At 41.4% G+C, this 11,254-nt stretch overlaps 1 long non-coding RNA gene across 2 annotated transcripts in view; it reads right to left on the minus strand.

Annotated features, from left to right (window-relative positions):
• Positions 1-897: 897 nt before the first annotated feature.
• Positions 898-11,254, minus strand: part of LOC113969252 — a 14,180-nt gene continuing 3,823 nt past the window's right edge. For both annotated transcript variants that reach the window (XR_003534792.1, XR_003534791.1), the window contains exons 3-5: positions 9,008-9,097; positions 4,942-5,047; positions 898-4,297 (exon numbers count right to left, since the gene is read on the minus strand). This is a non-coding gene — a long non-coding RNA (uncharacterized LOC113969252). The remainder of the gene's footprint in view (positions 4,298-4,941; positions 5,048-9,007; positions 9,098-11,254) is intronic.

Here is an 11,254-nt window from a genome sequence, read left to right on the forward strand (position 1 = left end):
TTTTGATAGTGACAATGAGCCATTGTGAGCTTACAGCTCTGCTGGTGCCCTGTATAAACCAACCGGTTGAGGATGGATTGTGTCCTCCAACAACACACAGCAAGATGGGTTGTGCACTCTCAGAAAAAGTACCGGGTCATTCTTGCATCATGTTCTCAGTTTTTCTCCCTCTAACACAGTTAAATTCACCTTAAAAACAAGGGAGGAAGAAAGAGAATTAGAAATTTGTTTTCACACAACAGGATTTTTAATTCCAGCCAACATGTCAGCTGAGAGTTTTTGCTTTCAGTAATGGTCTACTCTGTTTCTTACAGAGGTCTGATGCATTTATTTCATGCCAATGGTCAATCTGTAGGAAATTCTTGCAAACATTCCTGATTTCGCATGGAAAGGGACTTCTCTAATCTACGAGACAATAAAAAAAACAAAACAAAACATATTCATATCAGCTTGGAAATCAATAGAAATCAATCATCATCATCATGGCTAGGCTTCGCAAATGAAGATTTGGGAAAGGCTCTATCCACATTTGTTACAAGCACGCTGGTGGCTAATGAGGCCAATACGAGATAGACATGTCCGATTGCAAAAGGCACAGCAGAAAGACTCCTTAGGTGGTATATTCTGCAAGGCTCGATTCTTTCTGCGTTGTCTTTTCTCCTCAAGAGTGATCCTGTGTGCTTTCTCAAAGGAAGCAGCAGTGTTATAGATGGTGTGTCTCCAGACCTCCCGGTTTGAGGCCAGAGTAGACCAGTTATGTTGATCAATATGGCCAAGGCTGAGATGTTGCTTCAGGGAGTCCTTGTATCTTTTCTTCGGGGCTCCTCTCATGCAGCAGCCAGTGGCAAGTTCACCATAAAGCAGGATCTTAGGGAGGCGGTGGTCCTTCAATGGAAATCAATACTCCTAGGAATTCTGTTCACAGAAAATACAACCCAGAATCAAGTCATATTGTTGTCTTAACGGCTTAAGATTTATTTTGAACTCATTACCTGAAATAACTAAGGACTGGATGGCCTAGATGAGTGAAATTGTGTGACCCAAGTTAGCCTCCACCACACCTCCTGGCTGTTGGCATAATTTGGCTCATATGGGATGCAATGATAATGTCTCTGGACCTCGTAGGGAAGGGAAAGATGAGAAAAACTATAGGGAGAGTGGGAATGCAAATAAATATTTGAAAATAGGAGAAAATGGCATCAGAATGAGATCCTTTTAATATACTAAGAATTTCAAAAGACAAAACAAAATGTGCTGCTCTCTTCTGGTCTGGCATGGCTTGTTCTGAAAAGAATAAGCTCACTGCCTTTCTAGGCACTGGTACATGGAACTGCTTTCAAGGTAATGACAACAAAGGGAGAAGCACAAGGAATTATTTGTAAGACAGCAGTTTTATAAACTTCGACAGGAAACTTGCCATTGGTTGCAGTGTGGGACATGATAGCATGAAGCTGGCTGACAAAGAAGCTGACAAGGAAAGAGTAGAAAGAAGTGAGGTCTAAGAAGCTGGTCTCTGGGTTGGTGCTAACACAGAAGGGTTAAATGGAGGGGATTTTTCTTGGACTACCTGGGCAGATCATTTGCCCTAGGAATCAAAGCGTGAGCAGAATAATCAATATATAACATAGGTTTACTTCCTAAATATTGTAAGGAAAAAGGCAGGATTGTTTTGCTTAGGGATAAACCAAAATAACATGTAGAAGAGCAATTTGAAAGTAGACAACTAGTACTTGACTTTCCTTTGCATCAGATGTGCCAGCAGGAGACTGGAAACTGTCTCCAAAATCAGGGTGAACTTGCATGAACATTCAGTGCTTCTTGTGGACACGTTCTTCAGACTATAGTCAGGGTTATAGCCAGCACTCAGGGTGTTGGTGCAACACAGAAGTTCAAAGAGAGTTGAAGAAGTAGATCAACGACAAAGAAAGCTTTGAGGGAATTTATGGCCTGGGAGTAATGGAAGAACCAAATAATGAAGCAAAGGATAAGGCCAGTGCTGGAGGAGACTTAAACAAGAGGAAGATAAATGTGCTTGATAAATATCAGGTTGATAACCAGGGATTTTGTTAAAAGTGTTGAGCTAGAGTTGAATGCCACATCAGGAGGGAGGTGGAGCAGCTGGAAACTTAATTAATGAGATGGAATCTCTGAACGAAAATACAAGTCACTGAGAGGAAGACAGGGAGGAGAGCCAGAAGGCAAGGCAGAGGGTTGCTAAGGCTGGGTGGTATCAGGTGTGATGTTCATCACAGCAACATACAGTAGGAAGAAAAGTCAGAGGGAAGATACGAAACAAAATGACAAAAGCGAGGAGAAGAGTGCAGCTACAGCGGGGAACCATTGCTTTTCATTCAGCTTCCCTCCTGAGTAGAAGAATTTATCACTGAAATTTATCCTTTGTGTTTCATGTAATTGTGGCTCAATTTGTGATATTTCTTCACAAACAACAACTTCGGTAAATACTCCCTAAGACTAGTCTGTGCTGTGTTTGCTGAGGTCCTTCACAACATGGAGTGGTAAAAGCCAGCTAATTGCTGTACAAGCAGGGTGGAGTCACCAAGCAGTGTTGTTATTGAGTGGCAACTCACAGTGTGGAGCTGCTGAAAATTAGTCATGTTTTAGTAGTGTAACTGCTACTTTTCCTGATACTAAATGCTTTCTGACATGCTAAATTTACTACTGTCTATAAACAAAACTTTGTGGCCAATTTCTGAACTGGCACAAAAAAGAAGAATTTAAAAATGCAAGTTCATAAATTTTGTCATTATAACTGTGTAAATTACATTCCTGATCCCATCAGGTGCTCCCTCTCATAGTCCCAGGCTCCTAGTTTCCATGTCTCCTGCCAGAGAGCCCCATGACTCTCCCAGGCTCCAGTTTGCTGTGGTCAGCCAGGATTATCTCATGGTCCTGACTCATTCTCAGTTCTTCTGCCTCCACGAGCGTAGTGGTGTCCATCAGCAAACAGCCTTGCTAAGGCAGAGCCTGGTTACTCAGAGCAAAGGCAAGGCAGAGAAAAAGGCTCCACAACAAAAGAGCTATCTGTATCAGTTTGTCTCTCTGCCTCCCACTAAGGCTGACTGATGGCTGCTCCTCTGGACTCCAAAACCTCTCCCCACTTTGACCTGTGCCCAGTGGCAGCTCCAGACAGCTGACTGCTCCCTCTTGGGAATAAATTTGCTGATCTCTGGATTTGTAGGTATCTAAACCAGCAAAGAAGAACCTGGAGCTTTTCACTGAGTAGCCTATAGGATGCTCAAATGGAGCAGTGTTTCAGTGACTGCCGAGATATTGTTGTCTGCAAAGTCGCTGTACAGACTGACATGTTTTGGTCTTCTGATAGTCCCACCTAATTAGAGCAATGCTGGCTAGTCAGGAAGCAACCTCCTACCCCTCTAGAAGTCAAACAAATTAGCTTAATTTCCAAGGGTACATTTAAATTGCAGAGAACATAATGCAGAGATCCCCAAGCTAGCACTGAGCTGATTTGGTAAGTCTCACAGCACAGCAAAGTACTGTGTGGATATGCCAAGAGGGACTGCAAGGCAGAATAATCATGTTCAGCTGGCACAGCACTCAGGGCTACACCATGTCTGGTTCAGTGCAGGCCTGCATGGAACCTCTGCACTGTGTTTCCAAGCATTTCAAGCTGTGGGAGTAAATAATACTGCAGGAGCATAGATGTCTTTGTGCACACCCTAAATTGCTGATCAGATTCTTAGATTATTACATGGCAACTCCACTCCATCCCAACCTCTCTCTTTTAATCACTGAGAAAAAGTCGTGCAGTTATGATCTATTTTACTTTCATTTTGTTACACTTCTCATGTGAGACACTTGCAATCTCTTAACCTCTACTTTCAGGCATTGATTTTTTTAAGCCTAACCTTGTGAAAGGCATATAACACTAGCCCTCAGATATCTGCACTTATTCTGACCCCTTCCTTGCCTCCAATGTATCCCACAGCCTTTTTAAGAAAAAGTTACCAAAAAAAGAAATATTTTACTCAGATAAAATTATAATCTGGTATTAGATATGAATGATTAACAGTTTTAGCATCAACCTAGATTAGTCACCCCAAAATTCAAGAAACCATTCCTTCTAGCAGGTCGTAGCAGAGCAAGGAACAGGAAACATGAGAAAATTTGCCATCTTGCAAAGTTTTTGTAGCATTGACTGTGTTCTTGAAAAGTAGCCAGCAATCCATCCCATCCACTTGTAAATGTTCTGCAGCTATTTTCTTAATAACTCAAGGATGATGGATGAGTGTAAGGTTGGGCAGCTTTGTTTGATAGCCTAGGGGATAGAGAGGGAGGGAGAGAAACAAGTATCAGCAAATGGATTGTGCAACAGACAAATAAAAAGAATTACACAATACACTATATTTTAAATAACCCTTCTGGAATGTTGTCATTTTCACCAATTGATGTTGCTTAGAATAATTCACCATCTAATGCTACCAATAATTTCATTTAAAGAGAGACAAATGGGTCCAAATCATTACCCCTAATAGTGCTTAAAGCAGTGTCAACAATGCAGAGCACTATTTACAACACATTGCATTTTCTAAAAAGAGACAGTCCCTTCATTTCAGCCTCCTATTGCCTTCAGAGCTTGAGCAGCAACTCAGGAGAATGGGCTCAAACATGAGGTGGAGGAGAGTCTTGAGACCTTTCCACAACTCGGAGTCCTTTTGGAGTCATTTTTGTTAATTGTTTAATTCTGTGATTTTTTCAAACCACTAAGAGAGACAGAGCAAAAGCTTCTGTGGCCTAGATTTTCACAACAGGTAAGTGACAAACACAGACACTACTGCCAGTAGACTTAAATTTGATAGAAATGGAGATTGCCCCTCTGCTTGGTAAATACTGATATTGTCAAGATTGTGAAAGTTCATTCAAATCTCTTATGAATTCTTCTAGTAAATATTAATGATTTACCTTCTGCTTGAAGACAAAGACATGACAGAATTTTCTTCAACTCTTGTAACTTCTAATCTGTCCTTCTTTCCATTCCCACTCCTTGAACTCAAGCATCTTCCTCATTCTATGATCACCAGAGCAAAATATGCAAATAATGAAAACAACTCTAGTACAAATTGTGTTTTTTTAATAGAAGCATGCATTTTGTAATTAGGAATGTGTGGAAGAATTATGGGGACCATAATGATTTCAGGTCTGTTACATCTATGCAAACCAGCAGAACTTATGGACAAAGAATATGGTCATGTATAATACAGTACAGACCACTGGTTTCGTCAAGCAAACCTCCAGTGGGAAGGTCAGCACCTACAAGTCCTTTTGATGTTTGGGCTGGGCTCAGTGTTTGACATAATTAATACACTTTTTTCAAACCCAGAAAACATTGTATTCAGGTCTTGATGAAGAAGCAGCCCAATAGCATATGCAAAGGGTACTAGAGCACACACTTATTAAAATCACCATCAAAATGCCTATTGACCTCAGCTCTGACATCAGGAGTCTCTGTGTGTATTAGAACAGATGTCTGAAGTTCACTTGCAGTAAAAGTTTCTGATAAATGGAGGAAAATGTTTTCGTTTTGAAGAGTTTGTAGCCCCTGTGCAGCACAGTACGAATGCACTATAGGCTAAAGTCAGTCTTTAATCTGGTAGCAGCTCTGAACTCCTGACTGACAATATTCACACAGAACAGCTTCTGCAGGGAGCATTTGCCAAACTGTCTCCCTATGGGAAAACTCCACCTGACACCCTCCATGACTGAGATTTGGGAAGGTGATCTTCACCCTACATGTCATGATACCAAAGTCCAGATATTACAGAAGATTGTAGAAGAACACAGATGGCTGTGAATTAATCTGACCTGTCCCCTACTCTCTGCCCTGGTCAGTCATGGCATTTCAAGCATAGTTGAGGCTTTTTACCTTTGAGACCCTTCATGGACACTACAAAAAACACAGAAAGTTGCAAAGTGAAGACTATGATCAGCCTCAGCGCTCTCAGACACAGTCCTCTAAAATACAGAAATCACTGTGGTAAGGAAAATTATTTTGGGCTGTAGTAAGAACTTTTTTAGAGCTCTGAATCTGTGGAATGAACTTTCCCATAAGCCGAAGACCACCACAAACCACAGGACTTCATTCCAACTGCATTTGACCTTGTATTTCTAACAATAAAAAAAAGAAATGTGCTGGCTGGTATCCCACCAAAAGAGACTGCTATGGAAGGCCCACCCCCGTGGGGTGGCTGTTGGGCACATCACAGCATGTACGCCCACCACTGCTGCAAAGCACACTGTGGAGGCTGAGTGGAAGATCAGGGCATATATGTGAACAGAGGCTAGTGAGTATATGCAAATATCCTTTAACTCTACAAACTTTTGAAAGAGAAAAGTGCTGCCCCCTCTAGAGACTTCCAGCTAGCGTGTTATTTCTGCTGTTCACCATCTTCAGCTATCCATGAGAAAAATCAGTGTTGTCTGAGGAAGGACTGAAAAAGTTATCTTCGCATTTGTCCTGCTTGAAGCATAGCTTTTATAACACTGATAGATCAAAACAATTTATATTACAGTGCATTGGTCACACCAAAATGACAACTGGTTTTACTCTTGTTTTTCCCATCTATGCAACTCAGGAGTAGAGGGCAAGATTCACATCTACTTTTTGGGGTATGGAAGCTGAAAGGATTAGACAATATGTTGTCAGACAATTTAAGAGTCCTAATACATATCCAACATGCCTTCTGCTAAATACCCAATTAATGGCTCTATGAATTTGAGTCTAGAAGGCAGGGGTTCCTCAGTCCTATACTATGTTTAATTCATCCCTCATTACCATAATATTGAATATTATAGCAAAAAGTAATCCAGTAATTACAGTTTTCCTTTTCAGATCTACTGGAATTCATTGATGCAGTTGACAGCAAAACAATCCTGAGATTTCTCAAAAGCAAACCAACTTGGCTTTGTGTCTTCATTTGTAAATGCTTTTACTCATATAAAAAAGTTAATACTAATTTCTGAAAAACATCATGTGAATCATGTTTGTAAGATCCTTAAAAAGCTTTGACTACCTCAGCATTAAACACAGAGAATCCTACTTGGGCAGTAATAGTGTCACCTCTTTCTTTCTAAGGAAGCCTGTTTGACTTGACAAAACATGTATTGTCAAATGCATGACAGGCACAGATGACTTGGGAGATAACACAGTACAAGCAGTCATAAGGTCTAAGACTCAGGTAATTACCAAAAATTCCCATACAACTTTAATTTTTGTGCTATATTTCCTGTGAATTTGTTCTTTCAATATATAAATAGTTACAGAAGTAGTTTAATGACAAAATCATGAGAATAACCTCACACTCGTAAACTGTCAAGGTTTTTGCTTGTACATTATATCCCTCCACCCAGTTTTCTTTTACAACTGTAGCTACTCTAAGACAGTTGTTGTGTATATGAGCATATAGTGACTATTGCTGATCTTATTGGAGACTTTTAACATTATCAAACACAAGTAATAATAATAATAATAATAATAATAATTAATATCTACCTGTCAGATCTGACTTCTTCTTTAGTGAAGAACTAAAATCAAAATTATAACTCTTGTGGGAATCTGCCAAAACTGAAGGAAAAGCTAGAAATACACTCTTCTGTAATCAGGTCAACTTACCTCATAGCACTTGTAAAGGCATGAATCACATTATGTTCCCTTGGCATTTCTGTGATTGCCAACTTTTTATATGCAAACATTGTAAAGAGTTTTGAAAACAATTAGGATGAATTCATAGCTCCCAGTAAGATTAGATATACCCCACAGGGCTGGTCTGGCAAACCCCTCCATGTCAGTCCTGAGGGGTCACCTGGCTGCGTCCTGAGGGTGCATTAGGGCAAGCCCTGCAGATCACCATCTCCCTCAGTTCATGGTTTACTGAAGGAAACCCACAAAACAGTCAGAAGGTAAGATGCAGCAGGTCACTGTGCACAACATGTGCACACACAAACATGCAAGGGCAGCTGCACACAGCACCCGAGTGTATCACAGAGTCCGTCCTTCTCTTCTACCACATGGCCTTGCTTCTGCTTGAGGCTGCCCATGTGCTTTTATGGGCCTGTACTTCACCAATGCTGAGACAAACGTGCATGAATTATTTAAAAGTATGTGTAAAATTGAGTTTAAAAACTGTAAAACAACGATCTGGTGACAGGCTGGTCATACCTCCCATGGTTTTATTACCTCAAATGAAGCTGAAGTATCAGCAAATGTTTTAGTTTAGTTTTTCATTGAACCAACAACAAAGAAATCTATTCTTTCTGATGCTTCATCTGTGAGCAGCCAGGTCTGCAGAAAGTACTTCTGCCATGTCCCTGGGCTACAAAAGGGCAGACACCAGTCAAGAGGGGCAACACTTGGGCATTAACCCTGATACGGTCAACAGAGCTGCCCTCTGGCATTGGCACTTGGATCAGCCTGGGTGCATTTCTCATTTGAGGCCCAATTCTGACACCATCGAGTTAACAAGAGTTTGTGGTGGGGCATGTTCAGACTGCCAACGCATTAGGAATAATGCTAATGATATTATATATTTTGTCTGCATTAAGGTCGGGTGCTTAGAAAATAAACATCTTGGCTTTGCCTCAATGTTTATCTCAATAAATACTACCTCAGCTTTGTCTCAACAATTATCTCTCCACAGCAGACCTTTATCCAGCAGCAACATATAATTCCATTAACAGTACTGTTTAAAATATATCCTCTTTGTGCTGCAGAGAAAGGAGTTCTATGTGGGAAATATCAGGGGCCTGGTGTATTTTTTGAATTAAAACAGAAATTAAGTCACTTGGGCTATTTCTTATCCACTTAGTTCTTGTTTTTCTACTTCTTGTTTTACACAATACAAGCGCTCTCTGGCTTGTGAGGAGATTGCAATCGGAGAAATCTGGAAGGCTCCCAGGGAAAACATATTTTAGGGCAGTCTTGTGCCATGGGCTACTGCAGGTGACAATAACTGATAACGGTCCAACATATTACCTGAATCTGCTTCAAACTGATGACAGGGCTTTAGAAACAGGTAGGCGTTGGGCTTCTTTGTATCTTCAAAGGAAAAGGTGTGAGAAGCTCCTGTGGATAATTGTTAAATATTAACATCGTGTTGATATTGAAATCTTATTACATGCAAGTCAGTAAGACACCTATAAGTTAGCAGGGTATTTAAAGAAAAAATTATCTCAGTAATTTTGGAGCTGGTGTAGGAGCACTGTGGGAGTAGACACTGTCATGACTACAGTGCTCAGTGCAAATGGCCCAGGCAGCAGCATCTGGGAGGTAACAGCTCTCTATTATGCATCAGTCTTTTTGTCTGCATTCTGTACTGAGCCAAATACACAGTTAGCACTTAGCAAATATGCAGTAGGGAAAATTAAATGGGAGAGGATCTGTTCTCATATGCATTAGAACAAGTCCAGAGAAACTCTATTAAGGTTGCAGAAGTAAATGAGATCAGAACCTGGCTCATTGTGTTCATGACCAGTTAAATTTGGCAAAGATCTGAAATAGTAGGACCTCTCTGAGGGAAAAGGTTGCAGTGATGGAAAGAGGCTGAAGAGGAATGGATGGTGGAAAAACTGAAGAAGTAGAGCCCTATGTGGATGGAAACAATACATGAGGGCTGCAGTCAAAATCACTATGGCTAGATCCAGTAGAGGAAACTGGTGTCTAGAGGGGAAAAAAAAGGAGGAGGGATGCTCAAGCTATTTGAGGCACTTGCAACCAAGCCTGATGTTTTCCAAACACATGTGGTACCTCACTATCAAACCTCAGCATTCCTGGGCTTCTGTGCAGCCCACACTCACCACCATCTCACACACACTGAGCTATCAGTACCTACTTCATGCCCACAGCTGAGTGGCATCCACAGACTAGGAAACCCAGCACCAAGGTCTCACAAAAGGCTCAGTCTAGTCGATGCACTCTGAATTCACCTCGGCATTGAATTTCATGCAGAACATCAAAGACAGGGTCCTGTGAATTGTGGGGGAGTCCAATATTCTAAAATAACCAGCAATTCGCTTTTATCAGCTTTGGGACCTAATACTGGTGGCACAACCCACAGGAGCAGACAGCATCCCCTAAAGCAAAGAGCTATCTCCACCCTCATCTGTCACGGGGCACCAAACAAGGCTCCTGCACTGCTGCAGCATGGGTCTGGGGAGATGGAGGTAGAGGTTGCTCTGTAGTCTATGTTACAGCAGGATGAGGAGATTTCTTGTGGTTATTTAGAAAGGTTCCCTACAGGAACAGTTCAAGTGATACTCCCCATCTCTTCCAGGAACAAGGAGATAGATGACAATGTCATCTGGGCTGACATTAGCTTACAGGCCACTGGTGTAGCCAGGCACACCCAGCAAATTTGGCACTTGCTCATTAATTAGGAGAGATGAGATAGAGGTCCTCCTCCATAGCTCTGTGTTATCTCTACTAGGCAGACAAAATTAAAGTAAGTCTAAGAAATGTGATTCAGCCTTGTGGTTAAGGAGGCAGGTGAGACAGAAGGCTCTTTGTTTCTATTCCTCTTTTGTATTTTATCTGATGTGAAGTACTTGGATAGCTCAGTGAGCAGGGACAGACCCAAAGTCACATGAAATGGTGGAGCACTCAATAATGAAGAAATCATGTCCCGGAGTAGGAGCAATGTGACATGCTTGGCAAACTGCACCTAAGCAACAAATTTTTGATACAAGCTTCAGTACAGCCAAAAGTAAAGTCATTCATTAGAGGACAAATCTTTCAGGTCGTCCTCACAGGTTAGTGGAGTCCTCAGAAGCAGTGAGTCTGCAGGGAGGCCAGGGCAGATAACCCAACAGGAGAAAATGTTTGCTTCAACTGAAGGGCTAGAGGAATCCTTGTGTGTACGAATCTGGGAACTCTAGATGCTATGGACAAAGTCTCTAACTGGTCTCCATTTAAAAGTGTCCTGGCCTCACATGTACAAGTCAAGAGTAGAGGGTTCAGAAGAGAGTTCACTGAATGACTGAGGACTAGAAAATGTCTTAACAGCAAGAGTTTCCAAAAGCTGGAGCTCTTCAGTAGAGAAAAGGGAAAGGCTCATACAGGTATAATTTATGAGTACCTGTATTTGAAGCAAAGCTTTGGAGGTGGGCTCTCACACACATCTGTCTAGACAATCTGCCTTAGAAATATGGCATGTGGTTTCAGCAGAGAGGAGAAATTACCTGCTTGAACAATTTACATGGAGCGGAGGGTAGATTCTTCATCACT

This window comes from Neopelma chrysocephalum, unplaced genomic scaffold, assembly GCF_003984885.1.
Source record: "Neopelma chrysocephalum unplaced genomic scaffold, ASM398488v2 Primary Assembly neopelma1_71, whole genome shotgun sequence".
Lineage (NCBI taxonomy): Eukaryota > Metazoa > Chordata > Aves > Passeriformes > Pipridae > Neopelma > Neopelma chrysocephalum.